This window comes from Delphinapterus leucas, chromosome 7 (genome assembly GCF_059928025.1).
Source record: "Delphinapterus leucas isolate spDelLeu-1000000601 "Yukka" chromosome 7, BTC_Dleu_Yukka2, whole genome shotgun sequence".
Classification (NCBI taxonomy): Eukaryota; Metazoa; Chordata; class Mammalia; order Artiodactyla; family Monodontidae; genus Delphinapterus; species Delphinapterus leucas.
Genome location: NC_143135.1, coordinates 72,596,861 through 72,614,270, shown reverse-complemented (window position 1 = coordinate 72,614,270; position 17,410 = coordinate 72,596,861).

Here is a 17,410-nt window from a genome sequence, read left to right as displayed (position 1 = left end):
TAAATTCTGGTGTTCTCACCACTGAGTTAAAGAAAATACTCAGTTAATCCATAAGGATTGTCCATGTTGCCCAACTTTTTCCTCCTCAGCAAATATATTGAAAAGTATATTTTTCAATGTACAGAAGTATGTATAGAAAGATGCTGTCATGTTATTATAGATACTGTCTCTCTCAAGGAAAACTTATTGGTTAGATAAATAATATATATATAATATATGATCAGTAGGTGACATCAATTTGGAGTCAATATCACAATTTCAACTATATATTGGTACATTAACACATTCATATGCATGATCCATGTAGGTATACGCATACTACAATGAACAGTTCAGTGTTTGTGAAAGCAAAAAAGAGTAACTCTCCCTGGACTAACCCTTAAGGAAAATTGACCAGGGTAAAATGTGAATGTATTCATTTACTCTCTCATAACGAGTAGTGCTAGCCAGGTTTAATACTTCTGGTGGGACTTATGACAGAGTAATATATATTTTTTTCATTCCAAATTTCTACCTAGAATAGGTGAAAAAAAAGAATATTGGGGCATTAGCTACGCCAATGAGAAATGACAGTGCCCTAGTACAACTCTCAGAAGGTCTTTTTCTTGTTTCAACAACGCACAACCTGGAATTTATGCTGATGATGAGAGAGAGCCCTAAGAGAAAGAATGAACTACCTAGAAAAGGGTAAAACCAGTGTGGAACTTGGAGACGACTGAAGTTCAATACCATTCCAGGAAAACTACAAAGGAAGAATAAAGAAGACGTGGCCTGGTCAAGACTTCATGTGACACCACAAGAAAGGCCATCGTTGTTCATTTGTAATTAGCATATTGATGCATAAAATTTAAGATAACTCAAGGATTCTCTATGTCCATGTACAGTTTACATGTTTAATATTTGGCACATATACTACAAGGTCTGTATCCAAATCACACTTCTTAGAATAACTTAACCAGTGTTCCTGCATATAGAGTAGAAAACATTATCTGTTTTAGTGGAATCTGTGAATATTTGCAAGTCGTATTTGAATATCTAACAAAGAAGGATAATTTTAAGAAATTTGTATCACTTATCTGACCACATACCTCACTTTAATCACAAAAAACAATGTTGAATGATACTACCTTGTTACTTCTCCCCAAGCATTTCACTCTCAATTCATCAATTTCTCTCAGTACAGCTCCTAATTTGGGATTCTTTATTGCCATTAATGGTAAACGCTATTTACTCTCAAGTTCCAAATGGAAACCTTAAAGTTATCTATTCTCCAATGTAACCATCAGTGTCTGGCATTTATCAACTCCTTCATATTTCAACTTCTGAATACACCTAAATCAACCTTCATCATTCCCAAACGTACTGTTACTGCCTTAGTGTGTGCATTCATCAGATCCCACCTGAATTACTGCATTACCTCTAAGTTCTACCTACTTCATTTCTGCATTAAAATCTTTGAAAAGAACCTTGATGGCTCATTGGTCAAGCCCCTAGGATCAAGTTCAAAACTCAGGGATAGCAATGAAAGCTAATCCCCATTTCATATTTGCTTTCCCCATTTTATACAACTCCTCCCCAAAACCCTTTACATTTGCATATCTGCACTAACCCACATGCTGTTCTTTATGAGTAGAATTATCTTTGCTTTTTAACTAACTCTACGCATCTGTCAAGATTTCTAAATTATGGATCCCATGATGTCAAGGACCAAATTTTTCTTCTTGGTTTTTTTCTATCAGAGTCTACCAGAACTTTTTTTGAATAAATAAATGAACAAGTGAACTTCAGTATAATATCATCCAAAAAGCCCTCTCCATTGGATTTAAATAATTCTTCCTTGTGTTGGTACCTGAGCATATATTTACCATAACCTATAAACTTGTGCTTTCATGTTTGTCTATTCCACTGACTAAATTTTGACAATGGTAAATAGGGTGTGCTCATTAAAATTTATAAAATCAAAAAGTGAAAAAGGAAGATAACCAGGATTTATTATTACTGTAGTATTGTACTTAGTACAGAAGCCACAGAAACAAATCTTTCATTTGCTCTTCAGAATGGATACTATTACTAGTTTAAATATTTAGCATCTGCAAATTTAATTGTTCAACCTACACTTTCAACCCTGCTGAGAGTGAGCTCTTCATAGGAAAAGTGCTTCTGCTGTAATACAGAAAATGTTCAGATGCTGTGCACAGATGAGTCCTGGTGAGTTTAAGCAGTGATACTTAAAACACTGTTACACAAAGAACCACCTAAGACTTTGGTTTAATTCATCAGAATAGGCTGGAACCTGTGTCTTCTAAGACATCCCAAGTGGTTCTAGTGTGTACCAGGGGTTGATAACTGCTGAGGTGGAAGGACAAATTGAGGCAAAATTGTAACAAAATATGTTATGTCCAGGATATTAACTTTCTCTTCTTGAATTTTGTGATTCCAAGGGTTCTTAACTAGCAAAGAGAGAAACAGAATTTTCATCCCATGGCTGATGGATCAGCCTAATGACAGTAACAGACAACATTCACTCATTGTGCTGAGCAATTTATAAATATTATCTCACCTGACCTCAAAACAACAATGTGATTATGTATTATTAGCCTTATTTTGCAGATGAGAAAAATGAGTCTCAGTAAATTTAAGCAACTTTTCCATGCAATACATAAGGGAGTCAGGAGCATAGCTTGATTCACCTGACTCTGAAGCTCATGCTCATAACTATTCTATTTCTCTTTCTAGAAACACGATGTGAATTGTTTCATCCAGGGAGTAAGATAGGGCAATGCTACCTTTTCTTCTGTTTAAAGGCCAAGTACGTTAAAGAAAGGATCTAGCGTCCTCCACCATAAAATTTGGTAATATCCAGACAGTCAGTGGTGAATGATGTGACATTCCCTTTCCCATCAGATTTTTCATTAGCAAATCTATATGTGAGGTTTCCCAGATTTCCTACTTCCTGTCTGAGCTCCCACCTCCTGTAGAAGTGACCTCAAGACAAATTCAAAGATTAATGATCTCTCTACTTTCTTTGGCTCTTTCCTTCTGATCATGTAATAAAGGTTAATTTGCAAGACTCTCCTTGGCATCCGTGATGCCTGTATAGTTTTGAAATTGGCAGCAGGTCTCAAATGAAGGCAGTGGTTTGGAGAGTTTTCAATTGGAAATGTTTCATGTTATCTAATTTCTCTGTCTAAATATCATGTGCCTAGCATCCTATATATAACACATACTCAACACCAAAGTACATGATTTCTTTATTCAAAACTATTGCCTTCAGGAAGAGTGATAATACTTCTTGATTTTTTTAATGGATTTTATGAAAAGTTTATCTTAAATCTTGGTTCCACTTGGAAAACTCCTCTTACCTAATGATTGAATATACTCAAATTAATTATAAGTGGGATCTCTCTTATTTTTGCATAGCCATTGAACATGCCAGAAGTACTGACTCTCTGAAGGGCCATTATCTAATTCAAGACTTGGATCCTTATAGTCTATATTTACCAACTGGTCAAATGGTACAAGGTTCATCTTTCTTAAGTACAGAAATATTAAGCAAATAGCCAAAAAGCCAGCATCTATTAGAAAAGCTAGATTACAGGGCAAGCCAACCAGACAGGTTCTCTGATCACTAACCTATAAGGGGCTTGAAAGCATTACAAATAGTCTTAAATTACCAAAAAAAAAAAGGGGGTGGGGAGGTGTAAGACTGGAGTAAAAAGTATGGCTGGGAAAAATACTTCAGTAAGAACTCAAAATGGGAGGCAGGACCTATAAGCGACCTTCTAGCAAAACAATATGAGTTAGCGAAAATCCCTTTTTTTTTTTTAAAAACATCTTTATTGGAGTATAATTGCTTTACAACTGTGTGTTCATTTCTGCTTTATAACAAAGTGAATCAGCAATATATATACACATATCCCCATATCTCCTACCTCTTGTGCCTCCCTCCCACCCTCCTTATTCCACCCCTCCAGGTGGAGACAAAGCACTGAGATGATCTCCCTGTGCTATGTGGTTGCTTCCCACTAGCTATCTATTTTACATTTGGTAATAAATGTAAGTCCACCACTCTCTCACTTCGTCTCAACTTACCCCTTCTTAAAAAAACATTTTTCTGAAATGATATGGCTTTGGATTTCCTTAATTATGGAGACGAGGTAGAGTATTATCACCACAATATCTTCATCTTCTATTCGTCAAACAGTTCTCATCTTATACTTTAAGAAATGTTAAACAACACATGATAATTTTGTATTCAAAGTTGGAGGGGACGCAACGGCAAATTACTAGCCTGCTCAAGACAACCACGGATCTCTTCCTGTCTCTCCTTGCAAGCACTGAGTGCCAAGGCAATGACAAATGCCTACTCTTCTGTTAGTAGAAAGTGAGGAAGTTATGTACATTATCAGGGTCACTCAAATCAAAAGGACCTCACCCATTAGGAATAAAATAGAACCCACTTTCCTATCCTGATTGTTATATCTGTTGATTATTCCTACTCTATAGGAACTACTTTTACCAAAATGTATGATCATTTTCATCTAATTCCTAAGGAAATGTTAAAAAAAATAGGGAGAGGGAGATATGTAAATTTTACTTGCTACACCCTAAGTCAATACACACCTCTCACTGCAATAATCTCCTGAAGATCACCCTGTTTTTATTCCATGTGATAGACTCATCTCCATGCAGTGGCCAGAATAATCTGAAGATAAATCATGCCATCTCTCTCTGAAAATTAAAAAAAGGAATCTATAGCTTTCCATCTTGAATTCAATCAAAATATTTACTTTACGTATGTCGTATATGTTTTGTTCAACCTAATTCAGCTAGCTTCCATCTTCAAAACTCTTCAGGTAATAAACAGACACCAGTCTTTGTATTTAGGTATAACCTACATTGTATGTTCTGTGTGCTTCCAGAGTTATGTGAAATTCTTCAAAGGACTTTCACTGAATTCCACTGAGTTTCTACACCTCAGCAAGCATCCGCCTGAGAATATGTTTTCAGTCTCTCAGACAAGCAATGCTGGTCTCTAAAAGCTATCCTATTTGAATGCAAAAGAAGCACAACAACCAAAGAACATATTCTCTAGGCTTTTGAGCTACTCTTCCAGGACTCCCCTATTTATGTTTTCTGCTTATAGACTGAAAGAGTATTGGTGGCAAAGCTCAAAAGAACGGCTTAGTCATCTCCTAGTAAGGGAGTATCAAGCCCCTCTGTTTAGGTGAGAGTACTCACTGCCTTTTTTCTTACAGTTTGAGAAATTACAATAAAAAATTTTCTGTTCAACATTATTCAATGGTAACAACATAGCTGTAGAGAGTCTTATTTACCTAAATGTCTACATGTAACACAATGGTATACTTGGCCAGGAAAAATAGTCTATCCAAATGACATGCTAATCACTGCAAGCTCAGAGATATTAAATAATTTTCCTTAAATTACAATTCATTTGTGCCACAGAGGTAAGACTTGAGTTCAAATTCTGGATCTTCCATTTACATGTGACCTTAAGCACATATTTATCACTGCTAAAACTGTTTTTCTAAATGTTAATTGAAGATCTGATGCAACTTAAAAAGGTATTATGAAGGTGAAACACTATCCACCTTGCAAAGTTTCTGGCCCTTGCATATTAATAAAATAAAAAGCCCAATTTGTGAATGCCCACCATGAAAAAGACACAGAACCTGGGATTTTATATATTAATAAATAAGTTTAGAAATTTACATAATGATGTCACTTAAACCTTTACTTTTTTTTAAACATCTTTATTGGAGTATAATTGCTTTACAATGTTGTATTAGTTTCTGAATCTAAAAAAAATAAAAAGTAAACCTTTACTTTTACATTTACACAAATATGATTACACTCTGCAGTAGAAAAGATTCATTTTCAAAACCACACAGGAAGACTTCATTTACATTTTTCTTCTGTACTCTATTTGGGACTACATTTCTACCCTGACAGGTAAGAATTAATTCTGTGTTGAAAGTAAAGACTCTTGGTGAAAAAGCTTAAAAGCAGTACTTTCCAGCAATCACTAAATTGATCCTATAAACAAGCTTGCGAAAAAACTTCTTATTTCCATTTTACAGATTACATAAATTTTAAGCTCAGGGTGACTCTTCTTCATAGAGTTGCAGTTACTAGATGGAGGATGCAGGACATAAGCTCATGTCTTCTCATTCTAAATCCTTATCATTTTGGAATTTTTTTAATGAAAATTGGACCCTAGTAAAAACTGTCTCTTTTTAATTTAATATTATTATCTATTTCAACAAGATATTTTGTCAGTCTCTCTAGAAAGTTCTGTATTTTGGCTTTTTATGATAGTAATCTACTCATTGAATAATGTCGAGAATCAAGGAAACTGTTGACTGTAACTCAGTCCTTATTCTTTCTTACCAGCAGCACAGGGCTGCCATCTACCAGTAATTAGGAAATTGGCAGTTTTCCAAATTGTAACAACACAGCAGAAAAAGAAATGCTTTTCACTATTTTGCATTTATACTAAGTTTCTAGAAATGTGTTGAAATGTTGTAATTACCAGCACACACCCAATGTTTAGAATCTCAAAAGAATCAGGCTTAGAGGACACCACCTTAACCGGCCTTAGAAATTTGATAACAAAGCCTGTTTTCTGCATGATCTTGAAGGTTACCCTGGAAAGTTCATATATGAAGGGAAAACTAAAAAGGGAAGCATATTTCTGAAAGGATTATGCAAATAGTGACTGCACTAAGTAGACACTGGTCTTAGGTAAACTAAATGGAGAACTCTCTAAGTAAAATATCCCCTAAGATGGCATATCTTCAAATAGGTTCATAAGTTCCTAATATTAATAGGTAATATCTAAATTGTGTTTATTTTGTTATAGGTACCAGGCTCAATTTTAAATTATATGTATATATATAAATTCATTTAATCTTAATGAAAATACTATAAGGTAGTTAAAATTCTTACCATCTTAGTGAGGGTTAATTTTATGTATCAACTTGGCTGTAGCAGAGGATGCCCAGATAGCCACTTAAACATTATTTCTGGGTGTGTCTGTGAAGGTGTTTGTGGGAGGTTAGAATTTGAATTGAGATCTGAGTTAAACATATGGTCCTTCCCAATGTGCATGTTCATGAGTATCATCCAATCCATTGAGGGCCTGAATAGATCAAAATGGTGGAAGAAGGTTGAATTTATTCTCTGCCTACCTGGTTGAGCTGACACAAAGGTATTCTTCTCTTGGTGCTCCTGGTTCTCAGGTGTTTAGACTCAGACTAAAACCTACACCATCAGTTCTCCTGCTCTCAAGCCTTCAAAGTAAACTACTGGTTTTCTTGGGTCTACAGCTTACAGACAGCAGATCATGGGACTTCTCAGCCCCCACATTCATGTGTACCAGTTCTTTTTAATAAATCTATTTCTAAGGTGAGAGAGAGAGAGAGGTGGAGAGATAGAGTAATAGAGATAGAAATAGAGATAGTGATATATAGATATCCTATTATGTATTTCTCTTCAGAGCCCTAATTACATCTCTATTTTACATAAAGGAAATTGGTATCATAGATATTAAGTAATTTTCCAAGAGGCAATATTCAAATCCAGGAATTCTGGATGGAGTCCATGTTCTTATACTCTATGTATACTGCCTTCCTATTCCTAGATGTTTAAGATGTGAACAGAAGGAAGTGATCTGAGAGATGGTATCTAGGCTATAACCTCCAAGAAGGAGGCTGTAAAGTAGAGTAATAGAGTGATGTTCGAAAAACATTCAGAGTAACAGGAGAACTGAAGTCAATTCTTATCTCTTTATCACAGCTTATAATTTTTGGAAAATCAGTTTACTTCTCTGGGCCTTAGTCCTTCATTAGTAAAATGAAACAAAGGAGTAAATAATAATTAAACAACTCTCTAAGTCTTAGATAGCAATTGCAGGATTGTGTCTTGGATGATGACAGGGAAGATGAAGGTGATATAAATTCATTTAAAGTGGTGTATTTCATCAGGAGGAGTATCCTCCCAAGTTTGGCCCTCTGTAACAGCCTTTATGGATTTTAACCTTACACACCTCCATGAGCTGTAAAATAAAGTTCCATTGGAAGTTGTCTAATCACCCTATCCCATTTATAACACCAAGATTTCCCACTGGGGGTAGCAAAACACAAGACAACAAAACATCTAATTCAAAAGCTCTTATGTGTTCATTGGAAATGGAGTTGTAAAATCCTCATTTTATTCCATATGACCAAGAGGGTTATAAGACAAACAAAGAGAAAATATAGTGCTGTGAAGGGAAGGGAAGTGCAAAAATCCAGTGGGAAAAAATGAGAAATATTCTGATATGGTGTTGAGTCCACATTTTTCACTAATTTGTTTGGTTGTTTTTTTTGTTTGTTTTTGGTCTGCATACACCACAGAGAAGTTGCTTTGCTGGCAAACAAATTCAGGGCAGCTACTCACCTGAATCTGCCTACTTTCCCCTTGAGAGTGTACTATCACTTAGTAAATCCTCACTTTACCTTCTTGACCTCCCTGTCTAACCTCTGAATTCTTTCTGTGATGAGACAAGAACTTACTTACTCTCTTGTATCACTAGGAGTAAGGAAGTAAACATCAATCCATCTTGTCTCTGAGATGGGTACACTCCTTAAAAACTGCTTGATTAACTTTTTGGTGCCAACAGTTCTGAAGCCCCGTCATTAATTTATTTTGCATCAGTGTTTTCAAGTGTAAGCTTAAATCTTGGGAAGTGAGAGATTAAAAATACAATAAAATATTAATTGTCTTAGAGTAGGAAAATATTCACTGGGATATCAAATTGTTGATGAAAGTCCTAAATCTAAGTTAGACTAAAAACAAACCTTCTGATCTTAATTTATTTTCCAAACGAGCAGTGCAAATAACAAAATATGTGTTGATAGGGCACATTAAATATACTTAAATACTTGTACACTTCTCAATATAAATCTTATTAATTTGCATATATTTTATATACATATATACAAATAGGAACTAACATAGGCAAAGGCAAATATCAATAAGAATAACTAAAGTATTACAGACTAGGTCCATCCATCTCACTACAAATAACTCAATTTTGTTTATTTTTATGGCTGAGTAATACAGAGTGAAGTAAGTCAGAAAGAGAAAAACAAATACCGTATGCTAACACATATATATGGAATCTAAGAAAAAAAAAATGGTCATGAAGAACCTAGGGGTAAGACGGGAATAAAGACACAGACCTACTAGAGAATGGACTTGAGGATATGGGGAGGGGGAAGGGTAAGCTGTGACAAAGTGAGAGAGTGGCATGGACATATATACACTACCAAACGTAAAGTAGATAGCTAGTGGGAAGCAGCTGCATAGCACAGGGAGATCAGCTATCCCAGCCTTCTAGGTGGTTTGTGACCACCTAGAGGGGTGGGATAGGAAGGGTGGGAGGGAGGGAGACTCAAGAGGGAAGAGATATGGGAACATATGTATATGTATAACTGATTCACTTTGTTATAAAGCAGAAACTAACACACCATTGTAAAGCAATTATACTCCAATAAAGTTGTTAAAAAAAAAAGGAATAACTAAAGTAATACTACAGTTAAAATGTAAATATTCATGTCTTTGAAACTAAATAATTCTTTCAAGGTCAGTTAAGTCTTGTCACAATTCTCACTGGTTCAGGAGGTGAAGTTCTTTGTGCCATTCCCTAAGTTTGGTATTTAAACTAAACTGACCTTGAAACTTAGTGGACTGGCTCTTCAGGCTGCATGTCATTTCAGGACATTCAATAAGAATATAGTCCTCTTTCTGAAGAAAACAAATGGTGATTTTGGAACTGTATTACATTGTCCCTGCAGGATCAAAACCAGAAAAAATTGAAAGAGCTATATGCCTGTTCCTCTTCTCAAGCAGCCTTCTTCTGATTTTCTATAGGAAATGCTGGAGATGTTTGCACTGGAGGAAAGTGAGACAGTAGTAGCCCTAATGGCCCTGACTGATATTTTTATCAGTGCCTGTCATGAAAATATACATGTGAGATAAAATCATGAATAAAACAGAGACTGACTGATATTTTTATCCACCAGGTTAGTTAACAGCTAACTTATTTACACTGTAATTACAAAAATAGCTATAGGCATATGACTACACATTATGAAGGAGAGATGAATTTTGATGTTGAGGTGTGAAGGAAGGAATGGACATTACAGAGAGCTTGAAAGGTAAGTAGGATTTTGAGTGTCAGGAAAATTGTGGTGCTAAAGTGTTCCAGAGGGAATCTCATGGAAAGAATAAATTCTATGGCATATTGTGGAATGACAACTAGTTCAGTGTTTGAGAATATGGGGTGAATGGTGAGGTAGAGAATGATAAACATTCTGAGATTTTGGAGGGCCATGCTAATAAGTTAAGAAGGTGTCCTATAGACAACAAGAAATTCACTAGATTTCCATGTTCCAGTGTCTCTCAGATTTATATGTATCTGAAAAAATACCTGCCCCCTTAATTTTCTATTGTAATTTATTCTTTCAGAAAAGATTTATTGAGGGAACACTCTGGATATAATGTAAATATAGAAAAAGACACACAGTATTCAATTACTATTGTCAAGGAGCTTAATGTCCATGGGAGAAAACAAGACTTATGGGAATGAAAAGTTAGGCATAAGCCAAGGTAGTTTACAAGTGAATGTCAAATCAGAGACAAAGGCAAATCAATCCAGTTTGGCCCTTGTGATTTCTAACCCTCAACTCCTTCAACATTAGTAAGTATATAGTGGTATCCAAGAGGCAGCAGAAGATATAAAATACTTAGTAAAGCCACTCAAGTTTCTACCAAATAGATTATCGGTTCAATTTCACTTCTATTTCATATGTAGAGATACTTCTAAATTTGACAGACAATCTCATTATTAATTATGATCTGCCCACATCAAACTCTGACAGATGTAAATCTGTGTATGAGCAATTTCCATTTTCGAACAATGATCTTGCTGTGAAATGTAAATCAAACTGTCTTAACTCTTCCTTCCAATGAGCCACTTAATCATTGTCCAGTGTTCATGGATCTCAGCCCCTCAGCTCCTGCCTGCTGGAGAATGTCTGTTGCCATCTTCTACCTCCTTATCTCCTTCCTACCCCTTTCTCCTTAGGCTTTAAAATTTTTTGTTTACTTTATCCCAAGTCTAGAAAACATTTCTAGCTTTCCTAAGTGTATTCCAAAGAGCCACTCATTTGCATTCCAGTCCTTCTATCCCTCATTTTGTCTCTCTAGGCTCTCCTTCTTTGTCCATTAGTATAAGAGTGAAGTTATTCTTTATATTTTCTAGAAGCACCCTATATGTTTTGTTCCTTTTAAAAATAGATAGCAGCCTTGGAGAGTAACTAAATTTTCACATGCAATCCTTAGAAAGAAATGCTAATGCAAAATTGATGTGCTAGTCTAATTCCAAGAGACTCAAAGGCCCTAGAGAGCCAGAACTCCATAATAAGATCAATGACCATAAAGAGTGAGACGTAAGATGAGTGAATATTCTAAAGCTATTAAAGATCACTAAGTCAGAGCCTGATAATCAGCTGATCTGCATGATGTGCTGGCCCAAGATTTGAGTCTGGGGAAAGGCCAGATTATGTATTATCATTAAAATAAATTTGAAAATAATGCTAAAAAGGAAATTATGTCAACTGTATGTGTTATCTTATTCTTTAGTGCTTGTTATTCTTCTATTCTGAGATATGTAATACTGGTTGCTTTGTATATTTACTATTTTTTTACTATAGATTTAATAAAATGTACACAAAAATTTTGCCTTATGAGAAATTCAAGAAAAGTTTTCTGTCAAGAAATTCAGGAAAATTTCTATCAAAATTATTCCTGTGCAATTATTTCTTTGAAATATGTAAACAGATAAGGAATATACAGTCATAATGGAATCATAATGGATTATTAAGTGTTCAGTTCAGGAAGGTTCAAAATGTCTGAACCAAACTTTCAAAGAAAAGTACACAGATGTCCATGAACATGTATATTAAGAGAAAAACAAACGTGGCAAATTATAAACACTTGGGAACCTTGATGGAGGCTTTATGGTCATTCAATGTTTCTTCAGCTTTTTGTAGCTGTAATTTTTAATAAAAGGTAAGAGAAAAGAGAACAGAAGAATGAAAGAAGGAAAGAAGGAGGCATGGAGGGAGGAAGGGAGGGGAAGGGTGAAAGGGAGACCATGGCCCTGTACATCACCCTTGCAGCCTCCGAGATCAGATCAATTGAACCCCTGCCCCAGCAAACTTTAAACTATTCAGTGGTAGCTGGCTCCAGCACCTGTCCCAGAAAGTCATTAATAAGCACCCCTAGAACTAGGGTAAATGGTTAAGTTCAACAACAGGAAACCAGATTACAGATTGGCAAAATGTGAAAACTGAAGATGTATACGTCATTCACAGTAGCTAGAAGAAAATAATGATAATGTGATAGAACTTTTCATTATAATCAAAGCTTGTAAAGCTGCATCATATTCCAGAGTCACTGCAGTGATCTGTGTTTTTCACATACACAGGATGAAAAAGACAAGAGTCATATTCCAAGTTCTACAAAATTAGTAGTAAAGTTGCATTCAATACCCATGGTAGATCACAGCATCATTATGGACTAACATGCCTTCCAGTCTTAGAGATCCTTTGACATTCCTGTGAATAATTTATTTATAGAATTTATAATCTGCAGAGTACTACAGTAAATACTACAGAATAGAGAAATTATAATATGTTTTCCTCTAGTGTGGGTGTATCAAATTGTTGTATTAATTGTGGACTGACCAAATAAACAATAAAAGAAAACTAATAAAATAAAACTGATGGTTTTACTGATATTATTGTGAAATTTCTGGCTGTGCTTATTTTTAGGAGATGCATGATAACAGTACTTAGAGGTGAAGTGTCAAGATGTCTGAAACATATTGCAAATGGTTAGGAATAATAAATAATAAGCAAGTAAATATGTCAAAATATTTATATTTTGAAATCTAGAATTTTATTTTTAAAACTAGAATTTTAAATCTAAAATTTATTTTTAATATTTAATTTTTAAATCTGGTTGGTAGATATACAAAAGTTCATTATGATATTCTTTCCTTTACATTTGAAAAATTGTATGTTTATATTTTAAAAGAACAAAAGCAATGTTTTTAGGGAAATAATTTGGCGTTCATATAATTCAGGAATATTCAAAAACTGACTTAGATTAGCTTATGATTCAACTATCTCTATTTGGTTCTTTTTTTTTCCTAACTTAAACAGGATTTTCAATGATTCATGTGTCCCTAAATCGCTTTTAAAACATATTTGTTAATCTCTGATTTGATCAAGAGCTGAAGTATTTTTGTTATTTGTTTCTACAGCCTTTTGGATTATTCTGTTTCCTGGTGGTTCTTAAAAACAGCTCTTCTTAAAAACTTTCCCTCCTGCTACTATTTAAACTGATTTTTATGTAACTCCAAATTAAATCCATTATTTCTGGTCTATCAATTTTCCAACTTGAATCAGCACCCTTTAAGATTCCCATATGCTATCTATTGTGAAGCCAGTTTTTAAATCTGTCTTTTTGTCCTCTCTATCCTGGCCTCTTCAGGTGCCTTGGAAACTCCATTCAGACATTCCAGGTACTGATTTCTGTCTGCCAGAGATGTCTAGGCTATTCTGTACAGAATCCAGCTCTAGGCATCCTTCTACTTCCACAGCTTTACTATCAGATTTATAAATTTCAAAGAGTTTTAAAGTCATGTGTAAAAGTCAACTCCTAAGAGAAATATAAAAAGTCCCTAGGATATAGATACAACAGAGTACAGTAAAAGGTTGTAAGAGAGTACTAATTGAAAAATCCTTAGATCAGAAGCAAGAAAAGTGGAATTAGTCCATCTGTGGCCTGAATGTATTGTGTCAACTTAGCCAAGCTATTACACATTACTTCCCTCAACTATAAAATAAGAGAAATGGATTGAATAGAATCTGTGATCCATCTCAACTAGATTTTAAAATAATTTTATGTTCATAAATATAATGTATATACTACTTGTAAAAATTTTAGAAATTACTTAAGCATATAGAAAATAAAATAAATATCACTTATTTTATCACTTCAGTTGCCCACATTTAAATTATTGGTGTATATCCTCCTAACCTTGTGTGTTCACATGTGTATTTCTCTGTGTGTGCATATAGATGTAAACTTGAACTTATTACAAAACTGGAACATACAGTACATTGGACTTTGTGTTCCACTGTATTAACATTAAATTCTAAGATCATTTTTCGAGACTTACAAGCAAGATGGTGGAGTAGAAGGATGTGAGCTCACACCTTCTTACAAAAACACCAAAATCACAACTAACTGCTGAAAAACTATCAACAACAACAAAAAAGCTGGAACCTACCAAAAAAGATACCCTACACCCAAAGACAAAGAAGCTACAATGAGACAGTAGGAGGGGCACAATCACAATAAAATCATATCCCATACTCAGTTGGTGGGCAACCCACAAACTGGAAAATAATTATACCACAGAAGTTCTCCCACAGGAGTGAAAGTCCGGAGCCCCACATCAGGCTTCTCAGCCTGGAACTCTGGTAACAGAAAGAAGAGCACCTAGAGAATCTGGCTTTGAAAGCAGCAGGGTTTGATCTCAGGAATTTCACAGGATTGGGGGAAACAGAAACTCCACTCTTAGAGGGTGCCCACAAGGTAGAGTGTGCACCAGGATCCTCCAAAAAACAGTGATGTCATAAGAGACTAGGCCAGACCTATCAGCTAGTATTGCAGGGTCTCCTGTGGAGGTGGAGGGGAGGTTGTTGTGGCACACTGTGGAGATAAAGACACTTGAAGAGGCAGCTCTGGTGAGTACTCATTGGCATGAGCCCTCCTGGAGGCCACCACTTCCCCCACCAAGGCCTAGCCCCACCCAACAGCCTGTAGGTTTCAGTGCTGGGACACGATGCCTCAGGCCAAACAACCAACAGGGTGGGAACACAGCCCCACCCATCAGCAGACAGGCTGCTTAAAGTCTTCCTGAGCATGGCCCTGCCAACCAGAAGGACAAGACCCAACTCCACCCACCATTGGGCAGGAACCAGGCCCTCCCACCAAGAAGCCTGCACAAGCCTCTTAGCCTCATCCACCAGAAGGCAGACAGCAGAAACAAAAAGAACTTCAACACTTCAGCTTGCTGAATGGAAAACACAATCACAGAAAGTTAGACAAGGAGGAATGTATCCCAGATGAAGGACCAAGATAAAATCTCAGATGAAGAAACAAGATAAAACCCCAGAAGAACAACTAAGTGAAGTGGAGATAGGCAATCTACCAGAAAAAGAATTCAGAGTAATGATAGGGAAGATGATCCAAGTTCTCAGAAAAAGAATGGAGGCACAGATTGAGAAGATACAAGAAATGTTTAACAAAGACCTAGAATAAATAAAGAACAAACAAACAGAGGTGAACAATACAATAACTGAAAAAAACAAAACAAAAATACACTAGAAGGAATCAATAACAGAGAAACTGAGGCAAAAGCACAGGTAAGTGACCTCTTCACTTATCTTCTTATCAGATGAGAAGACAGAATGGTGGAAATCACTGCTGCAGAACAGAACAAAGAAAAAGAATGAAAAGAAATTAAGAGAGGTTAAGAGATATCTGGGACATTAAACACACCAACATTTGCATTATAGGAGTATGGTAGGAGAAGAGAGAAAGAAAGGACCTGAGAAAATATTTGAAGAGATGATAGCTGAAAACTTCCATAACATGGGAAAGGAAAGAGTCACCCAAGTCAAGGAAGTTCAGAGAGCCACATATAGGATAAACCCAAGGAGGAACATACCAAGACACATAGTAATCAAATTGACAAAAGTTAAAGACAAAGAAAAAATATTAAAAGCAACAAGGGAAAAGCAACAAATAACATACAAGGGAATCCTGATAAGATTATCAGCTGATTTCTCAGCAGAAACTCAGGAGGCCAGAAAGGATTGGCATGATATTTTAAAGTGGTGAAAGGGAAAAATGTACAAACAAGAATACTTTACCCATCAAGACTGTCCTTCAGATTCAATGGAGAAACTAAAGCTTTACAGACAGGCAAAAGCTAAGGGAATTCAGCACCACCAGACCACCTTTACAACAAAGGCTAAAGGAACTTCTCTAAGCAGAAAAGAAAAGGCCACTACTAGAAACAAGAAAAAAGTAGTCATTTTGTACTGATTTCTGAGTATTACAGTCTTGCTGCTAAATACTATATTAAATTATCAAAAAGTAGTAATTATTCAGGACTGTCCACTTAATCTGTGTATGCTAAAAAAAGCATTTTCTTTATTTTAGACATCCTGTATAAGTTATTACAGAGGCTGTACAAAACTAATTTTTCAAAAAGCAAACCAAGTAGGAAACCTCCAGTTAATTTTCAACAAATGGTTAACAAATTTAAAATTCAAAACACAAAATTTTTTATACAGGTACAATTCCCTCAATACTTTTTGTTTTAATTTAAAGGATTAAGGCTTTGCTTGAGAAACTTATCTTCTACAATATTAAATTATCAACATCCTTCTTAAAAAGATGATTCTTAATATAAAGAAATTATGTTCCCTGAATTTAATCTATTTCTTTTATGTACATCTCCATAAACTTTTCATTCCCTCCAGCATTTATGCTATTCAAATATTTGTAAGTAATTGCTGCAATCTTCATAAGTTATTACATATCTAGTTTAAATGGAACTAGGTTCTTTCATCTGTTCTCACTAGTCTAAAAATAAACTCTCTCACATATAATTTTAAATTCTCACCATAATCTTAGCTATGGAATATTTTCTTTGGGATTAAGCATATGTGGGATTTTATTCCTATGACCTCACAATCCTGGGCCAGAACTTTGATATCAGTCAAGCAAGTAGGCTTATGGGTTCACTGTTTGTAGCAACCTATTTAGAGCTTGACGGAACTTTAAAGCCCTTCTGTTCTGACACCTTCAATGAAACGTAATGAAGCTGAATCTCTTGAGCTTAAATGACTGGTTCAACTCAAAAATGGACTAGGGATTCTCCACTCTAGAATGCCAATGACTGAGGGAGAGGGAATACTTCAATATTAAAATGCACATTCTTGAGAGAACTCAGGAAATGTCAGCTCCATAAAAAAACCATAAAGAAGTGAAAAGTGAGTAACAAGTGCCATAATCATCACATTTGGAATTTAAGTGCCTGTTAATGGCTTAGCTCCTTTTTAAGCAAAAAGAAATCCCAAGGACTAGTGAAGTAGTTCATAAGTCACAATTTATGAAACCACCAAATTACATAGAAATTACATTTTCTTGCTGAGAAAAGATCTTTCAACTACAAATTGTCACAGTAAAAGAGAGG